The sequence below is a fragment of the Pinus tabuliformis genome, chromosome 7 (genome assembly GCF_031772625.1).
Source record: "Pinus tabuliformis cultivar Carrire ecotype Pingquan chromosome 7, CPIR1, whole genome shotgun sequence".
Classification (NCBI taxonomy): domain Eukaryota; kingdom Viridiplantae; phylum Streptophyta; class Pinopsida; order Pinales; family Pinaceae; genus Pinus; species Pinus tabuliformis.
In genome coordinates, this window is record NC_142293.1 from 744,263,805 (window position 1) to 744,272,978 (window position 9,174).

The 9,174-nt window shown below is 32.7% G+C and overlaps 1 pseudogene; it reads left to right on the top strand.

Moving 5' to 3' along the window:
* The first annotated feature begins 2,032 nt into the window (after positions 1-2,032).
* Positions 2,033-2,663, top strand: LOC149249681 (putative purine permease 5 pseudogene; annotated as a pseudogene).
* Positions 2,664-9,174: the final 6,511 nt, after the last annotated feature.

Genomic DNA, 9,174 nt, shown 5'->3' on the forward strand with positions numbered 1-9,174 from the left:
TGAAAACCCTAGACTCTAGGACTAAAGACATCTATTTTTTTAACGAAAGTAATCATTAATGACGATGAATGCAATGATCATGTACTTCGGTGATTTTTGAGGAATTTTGACTAATCCTACAGGGACAAGCATGAGGAAACACAAGACAACCAAACCCCCTCATCAGTCAATGGCATGCCCCTAGCGAAATGCAACGAAGTGGAACGAGCGAGACACCTAAGAATGATATGCAAAAGCGAAAAGATCTCTGACGGAGGGCTGTAAGGACCGACTCTAACAATACTCAAAAACTGAAATCTGGAAAGATGTCATACACTGCATGCCCCCCATAAGAAAATTGTATAACCCTTGATCCAAGGAACATTGGTAACTACCCCAACTCGTTTTGCTAAACTCAATTTTGATGGGGATTATAAGGACCTGAGACTGTCTAGTGCCTGGCAGGGTGTTTCTCAGAGATTCTATAGGAAACATTCTTTCTCTCTTCTCAATGAGAATGGGAAATAAATCCAATAATGGAGCAGAATCAACAACTTTCATAAAGGGTTTGTAATCATCAAAAGGAGTAGAAGGACAACGCTCTAATAGTGGAAGGGGATTCCCAACACCTCAATTTAGTTATGGGGAAAATTATAAACAATGTTAAGGTAGATAAAATCTCTAACAACTGGAGGATATCACTAGGCCTTTGCCTATTCGTTGAGTTGAGCAACTAGATCTTAGTGATGTTTCTATCCCACACTAAGAGAAAACTTACTGCTCTGGTAGATCAACTTGTAAATCAAGGGGTATTTCAATCTGACTCAATCAATATTTGGTATAGATTGGAGGATATCCATTAGCAACTTTGAGAGGGTTGAAAAAACACTAAATGACAAAAAAATTAACCACCTGGATGGGGAGTCCATTAGGTGTGGGCACAATCACCCCTATGTATTTCTCATCCACCTCACTACGTTCCAACACAACCCCATCATCCCTAGGGCAGAGATAGGTTATGATACCTTGTTTTGACATGTAGGGAATTGATGGGAGGAGTGCAAGCTCCTCCTTGACTAGGTTTAGGTTTAATGCCTTTCTATTGCAGGGAGTCTCTCGAGTTTGGTCCTACATGCACTTGGTAAAGACTGACATGGATCATTGGTCCATAAGGTGAAGGATGATTAGCCTTCAGGGAAGCCATTATAACTTGGTGAGGGTCATTTATAGACTTAAGGGTTTGAAAAGGGGCCACATACAAAACAAGTGCATCAAGATAGAAAAATAGAACAATGAAAATATGTATTTGACACTAATTTTTCGTTGAATTTGGTACATGAATAGAAGAAAAAGAGCTGGAAATTGCACAAGATTTGAGAAATCTGAACTAAAAATGCTAACCAAAATTCATAGGTGGAACTTCCATTGGCATGCCACGAAATTTCAAGCGTAAATCAACAAATTTCATAGATGCAATCTTCAAAATATATGGTTGGAAATTACATTGCCAACACATGATTGAAGTTTGAAGATAGAAAATGAATAAAAACTAATGGAAATTATTATGACAAAATCTACAAGTAAAATGAATCAACAACCAACTCCATAGGTACTTATCGCCCAAAAAAAACATTTTTTTAAGGGGTAAGATTTGGAATTCTCACTGTTAGCTCAAAATATCATCCACTCTTTAATTGATGGCCCACAAAAGTACTAATTTAGGATTGTTTTATGTGCAAAGGATACAAAGGCCTCTCTATTTGAATGATGTGCAGAGATGAAGGAGAAATGACAAATCACCTGTTCAACAATTGCAAAGTAGCATATTATTTATGGGACAAATACGCAAACCCTCTTTAGAGTGTCGAATAGAGTCTATGAGTACATAATTTAGACGATTGAAAGCTAGCAAATTGACCCTTTCCAAAATCCAATCCTGAACGAGGTTTGGAACTCCTTCCCAACTTTCTTGTTTTGGGACATTTGCAAAGAGTACAATAGACAAATGAACACCAAAATTTGGAGATAGTGTGGAGTTTAATCCAACCAATGTTTGGGAAAGATGTTGAATGTTTCCACTTTGAATTCAATAGTGATTATCACTACAACATTCATGATTATAGGCATAGACTCAAACTATGATAAGCCAACTAGTGTAAGCCATTGCCAATATGTTGTTGGCTTCATATGGGACATTTTAGGCTCTGCATTGCATGGCCTAATTTTTGCATTATCAGAGCTTCTGTTCATTAAGATATTAGGAAGGGAATCTTTTCATGTTGTCCTAGAATAACAGGTTATGGTTTCACTATTCGGTTGCATTTTTACAACAATTGGTGTAATTATAAATAAGGATTTCATAGCTATGAAGTTAGAGGCACCTATAGGCAATTTCATACTATATGGTACTTTTCAAGGGGGTTTTAAATTTCCATCTTGGAATACTAGGAAGTGTAGTAATGCTTTACGTGACATCGACACTAATGGATGGAGTGCTCAACGTAGTACGAGTCCATTTGACTAGTATTGTAGCAATTGTATATTTCCATGACCCTATGGGTGGCTTCAAAGTTTTTTTTGTCCTACTTACGATTTGGGGGTTTGGTTCATACATTTATGGTACTGCCATAGAAGCCAAAGCTAAGCAACAACTAACTAACATTTTTCTTTTAAGAAACATCTAGAGTGTGAAGCTTGCCATTTGAATTTTTTACAAGAATTCACTTTCCCTTCCGCGCTTATTTTTCTTTCATTCTTTCTGCATTGGCTTTGCGGTTTTCTGTGTTCTCTCTTCTCTCCTACTCAACTACTCCCTGTTGGTATTTTTTTAATGATTCAGAAGAATATATGTACCACTCAGAACTTGCAATCTATGCAGACATAATAAAAAGTGCAATCTTGATGCTCTGAAAGTGGTAGTAATGGGCTTTCTTCTCCATTTTCAGAACAGAGGAATATGATTTCCCAAGCTTGCTTAGTGCAATAGCCTTGTTCTCCAAATTCTTTTCTTCTGCAACACAAAGGGAAACCTTGAAATAGTCTATAACTTCCCAGATTATGTCCATATCACCACAAATTGCCTTCTCCAACAGCTCTTCTCCTTGAATGCATGCCTGGATTACTTCACACAACGTTTGGTAATTGAAAATGTTTGTTTTCAAATTTTCTACTTGTTTCACCACTTCCTTACCCATGGAAGAAACACCCACAAAGTTTTTCAACTCGTTCAAGAGGTCCAAAAACACCATGCAACGGACCAGGCAACTGGTGCAACAGCAACGCCTACACCGCCGCCATTGGAAAGAAGGGGTTGTGGAAAAAAAAAAAAAAAAATTGGAACCAGGGGAACAAAAAGAGAGTCCCCCCATGCAAGCCATTGCTATGGAGGGGGTTATGATGGGTAGTAGCACCCACAAGTGTTTCATCTCATTCAAAAGGTCCATAATAATCATGCAACGGACCAAGAGACAGGTGCAAAAATAATGCCTACATCGTCGTTGCCATTAGAAAAGAAGGACCGCCATTAGAAATGAATGGCTTGGGAAAAATCGGAACTAAGAAATAAGAAGAGAGATCTCCACCATTGGAAAAGAAGGGTTTGGGAAAAATCAGAACCAGAAAAATGGAAGAGAGCCCTCACTCAATAAGCCATTGTTGCTAACAGGTTATGATGGGGAGACTCCACAATTCCTAAACAAGCAAGGGGCAGCATCACGTCTCTCACCATTTTATTGTCTCTCAGATTCACAGGGGTGTGGGTATGTAACGAACTTACTATAACTTATTATAACTGCTTATGATGATCCGAGGGTGGTAATATTTTCAATTATCTAAGACATCAAATCAACAGTTTAAGACAATACAGCTGACATATAAGGGAGCTCATTTCAAAGAGGAACGCCTTACAGCGTAAATATTTATAAATTTAAATAAGCATATAGGTTTATAAATAATTAATTTATAAATTATGATTTTAAATAAAATTATTCTATCATTGTGTTAAAAGATTTTTTTATAATTAAGTATGAGAGATATGTGTAATTCTTTCCATGTTTAATATAAAGTTAACCTATGATATTAATAAAAATATTAATAACAAAAAAATATCTCAATGTTAATAACAAATAAAATATTTCAATATCCATCTTAAATAATATAATTTTTCAGTATCATCATAAAGAGAGATAGAGAGACTCCTTTAATGATTCTAGACCCATATCTCTATGTAACAACATCCATAAAACTGTGGAAAAAATTATTACAATGTTAGTGAAGATATTGTTGCCAAATACTACATATAGGGAAAAATTTTATTCCTTAGAAAACATATATATTTATGGGGATATAAGGGTGGAGTAGGAGGGATTATATTATGTAAGAAACAAAAGTATGAAGGAAATTCTTGCTAAAGTAGATCTTTCCAAGATTATGATTGGGTCATTTGGATTTACTTGTGAATGTTGTTAATGAACTAGTCATTATGTGTCCCTTTCATAAATTTAGTCATGAATTGCATTACATCTATGGAATTTTCCGTGTTGATAAATGGAACAACATCTTATTTATTTTGGCCATTCTATGTCCTTGGGTTGGGAAATCCAATCAATCTTCTTATATTCCTCATTGAGGTAGAAGGGAGTTATATATATATATATATATATATATATATATATATATATATATATATATATATATGGTTTAGAGGAGTGCATGTCGAAGGAAGCTTTAGGATCACTTATTTACTTTTTGTCAACAACATCCATTTTGTGATAGGTCTAGGATGGATTTTGAGAAGCTCTATGCTACTATCAATTTATTTTGAATCAATTGGTATGATGCTAAATGGGGAAAAACCATCTCAAGTGGAGGACTAGATGAGGAAGATATGTCCCTCTTTACAAATATGTTTTCCTTACAAATTTAGTACACTAGATGTGGGATTGAAATACCTTGAATTTTGTTAAAGGCAAACACATATGTCAAAAGATATTGAGGCTAGTTAGTTGCATAAGGTGAAAGAACAATTAAAAACTAGAGCATTTGGTGGTTTTAAAAGGGAGGAAGACATGTCCTCATTAAATTAGTGTTTGAGGCTATTCTTTTATAATGGATGTTACTTTCATGTATCTTAAAAGAATTTCTGAAAGGATTCGTAGGCTTATTAATTGTTTTTCTTTATGTTTGGTAATATGGAAGACAAGGGACTACCTTGGATCAACTACAACAAGTTAGCATTGCTAATGAATTTTCAAGGATATATTATAAGAAGCATTTAATATTTCTATAGAGAAATTATTGCCAAGAGTATTTGGAGGTTCATAATAGGTACAATTTTATGGGTAACCATTATAAATGAGAAATATATGACACCTAATTTAATCTTAGCCTGGATATACAAGCCTCAAAAGGACCATCAAAATGTGTATGTGATCTAGAATGTAGTTGTACTCACATTTTATTTTCATGGAGATGGTATTTTTTGGAAGGTAGGGAATATAATCAATATGCAATTGTGATAGGACCCATGAGTGGGGAGTGGATTACATCACTCTTCCACAAACTATGGTATGGGAACTTTGACTTAGGGACTATGTCAATCACTCCTATATTTATGATATTGTATAGACATTTGTCTAGGGACATCAATGGGTTTCTACAAAACACCTAGGTTTTAGAGAGTAAGATAAGAAAATATGGACCTCCTTCATCAACAAGTCAAAAACTAGTCATGTGTGCATATTGGAGGAATGAGGAATCAATGCTGTTAGTTTGCACACCTTCTGGGTTTTTTTGCTAATGCATGTTCCAACATGTTGATATCTCATGTGGCTTCATGAAATATGATATGGTGATGGTAGGTTGTGTAGGAGTTTCAATTCACCCTTAAAAGCTAAAATCTTAATCTGGATCCTTTAACATTACAAAGCCTTGACATATAATATGTTATAGAAGCAAAACAAATTTAGTCTAGGGATATGTACCTTAAGTAAGTGCGGTGAGGATCCAAATTCCCATCTAGAAATATATTATATCTACAAAACATTTATATGGAGTAAAATTGGCGGAATAATGGGTTGGAGGAATGTAAGGCTTAAACTTAGTGTACAAATTATGATCTAAAGGCACGCATAACACTTCCTCTAATAATATATTAGGGCATATGGTTGGTTAGGGATGCTAGTCTCTTCAAAGAGGGGCTCATTAATCCAATCTAGAGCATGACTCAAGGTACAATATTTTTACTATGTTTTTTTTTGGGGAAATATGTTATGTTGGCATGAAAAGTGGTAATGGAGGAGATACATCGATAAAAACCATAACCTTATTTTGATTATGCTATTTAAGGACAATATCATCACTATAATTTAAGAGGGATTCTATTTATAAATAAATCACACATAGCTATATTTAGAGTAACAATGGGCCCCAACACTAATAACTATGTGGAAGTTTGATCTCTTTTCTACTTTTATTGTTGGCATTGGAAAAGTGAATCACATGTCTTCAAGCATTTAGATATTTTAGGGTTGTTATAAAAAGGCTTAGAGGTTGACATCGTTGCACAGATTTCTCACTTATATCCATGCTAGAAGAAAAAGGTCTCTCATATCAGTACAGAATGGACACTATTCCTGACTGGTTTCTAGAAGAATTTATCACTAAGGAGGCAACTTGTTGCCTAGTAGGATGTTTTATGTCTATAATCGTTGGTTTCATTTCTGTGACATAAGGTTGGTCCCCTATTTTTTTCTTTATGTAGATTATTGTGTAATAATAAATATTGTTATATGTTATTTGCTTATCCATTCATAGAAAAATATGTGTATGATATGTTTTGAATATCATGCCTATTAAAGAGAGAGAATAATTAAATGTAAATATTTCTTATTCTTTCTAATTTGTTTCTACTTTTAGAGTAAAAGAAATATGTAATTCATTCAATGTTTAGTAGATAGTTAACCAGTACAACTTTTATATATATATAATTTCATGGAAAAAAAAAATTAACTAAAAAATAAATGTAATTTATTCAATTTATAATATAAAATTAACCTATGACATTTAAAATATCGTGAATAACAAATATATATATATATATATATATATATAGAGCCAGTAAAACGATATTCCTAATTCCTGTGGCACAAATAGAATATATCAGTAGTAAAAGAAACAAAATTCAGGAACATACAAGGGTTCGAGGAATGTAAGGGTGACACATTTATTGAGGTATGCTTATGAAATTGGTGTACAAACTATCTTCTCAAGCCACATATAAAACTATCTTCCTTTGATCATCCATTAGGGACATTAGTTCGATAATAATGTTAGTCACTTCAAAGATAACCTCATTATTCCAACCTAGTGTATGAGTAAAGGTATAAGCTTTAAAAAAAAAAAATCAGGTTTATTTTGATGACGCAAATCTCTATGGTGTAGGAAGTATTCTATTTCTAACTAAATCCCGCATATCTAAATTCAGAGTAATTATGCAGAGATTTAAGCACTCACGTTGCTTTTATTCTTGGGAATAGCGAGATTTGATGTTTCCATCTATACTTTAAATATAGAGAGGGAGAGGACATGTATAATGTTAATACATTTAATTAAATAAATTATTAACAATGAAAGAAAATTTAAATGTGGTTTTTAAATAAAAATGTATTATAATATTAATATCATAATAAATATTAATTTTTAATAGAGGTGTGTTTTGAATGTATTTTGCATATTTGAGGAGGGGAGAGGTGTGTTTTATTCATTTTAGGGGTATGGTTATGTGTTGTTTAGTATGAGGGAGATATATAGTTTTTTTTTTTTTTCTTGAGATGGAGTTGATAAATGGAATATTAGGAATTAGCTTTGTTTATTCTTAACTTTGGATCTATCATGTAAAGGATAAAAACTTGGGGAAATATTTGGGCACATATGGAGAGTTAAGATGGATTTGGACTAAGACATTTGAATGGTTTACTTTTCACTCGCTAGGATATTTATAATTATTATCTACTGAGCATGAACTTGACAAGATGGTGTTGGTTAAAACATTTCAATAATGTGTTCTTCACTATGATAGAGATTTGTAATTTGTTATGTAGTCAACATAGAGTTAATTCGTTGCTTATTAAGAAGCAATATAAATCAAAGAAAGTTTAAAGGATGGAAATTTAACTTAAATTTTATAAACCTTTGCGAATCTTATTAGTCCCTAATATGCAAAGCTTAAAATGTTTGGCTATTTTTTTTGGTAAAAATATTTAAATTTATAATATCTTATATACTTCCTATAAAATCTTGACAGTTTTTAAGATAAATTGATTTTATATTATAAAATTTGGGTAAATCATTTTTAAAAAAGATGGAAATTAATGAATTTACTTTTTTTGGAAAAAAAACATGGAAAATTACCCCACCCGTGATATGGTTTTAACGTGTAACATATTAAGAATCTATGTAAGTCCATTATAAACAAAAATTTATTATGAGATGAGAGGATTAAACTACCAATTGCCCCTAAAAGTACAAATATACATCAAAGGAAACAAAGAATTGGGAACATCATTTGAAAAACTAAATTATTTTCAAACTTTAGACAAACAAATTATTTTCAATGTAATTCAATTCTATATTCCAACCACATATTTTTATTTTATATAAGTTTTCTAATTATCAATTTTAAATAATGCCAACCAACCACCACTTTTGTGAAAATGCTATAGTGAATAATTATGGAAATTGTCCTTTGCCCTCACCAACACCCATAACCAACACTGTCAATTCTCACATGTGATATGTTGGATTTAACTAACACCGTCAATTCTGGCATGTGATATGTTGAATTTATGGTGAATAGACATACTTTCTTTATATAAAATATAAAAAATATTTCTCATGAAAAAATAACCATATTTATAAAAAATAAAAATAAACATAATTATAGGGAATAAAATAACATCTAAATACAAATTTGATGTGATACATACTTTCCCAACTATATAAAAGCGAGTATGAATGAATCCAACACACTCTACCTTCCCATTTCCATTGGCCTCAAAACCTAGCCATGGATTGACCATACTACTTCAAAATACATTAGATCAGGACACTAAATCACTAATGCTACATCCTACTAAATAAAAATTTGATGTGATCCGTACTTTCCCAACTATAAAAGTGAGTATGAATGAATCCAAC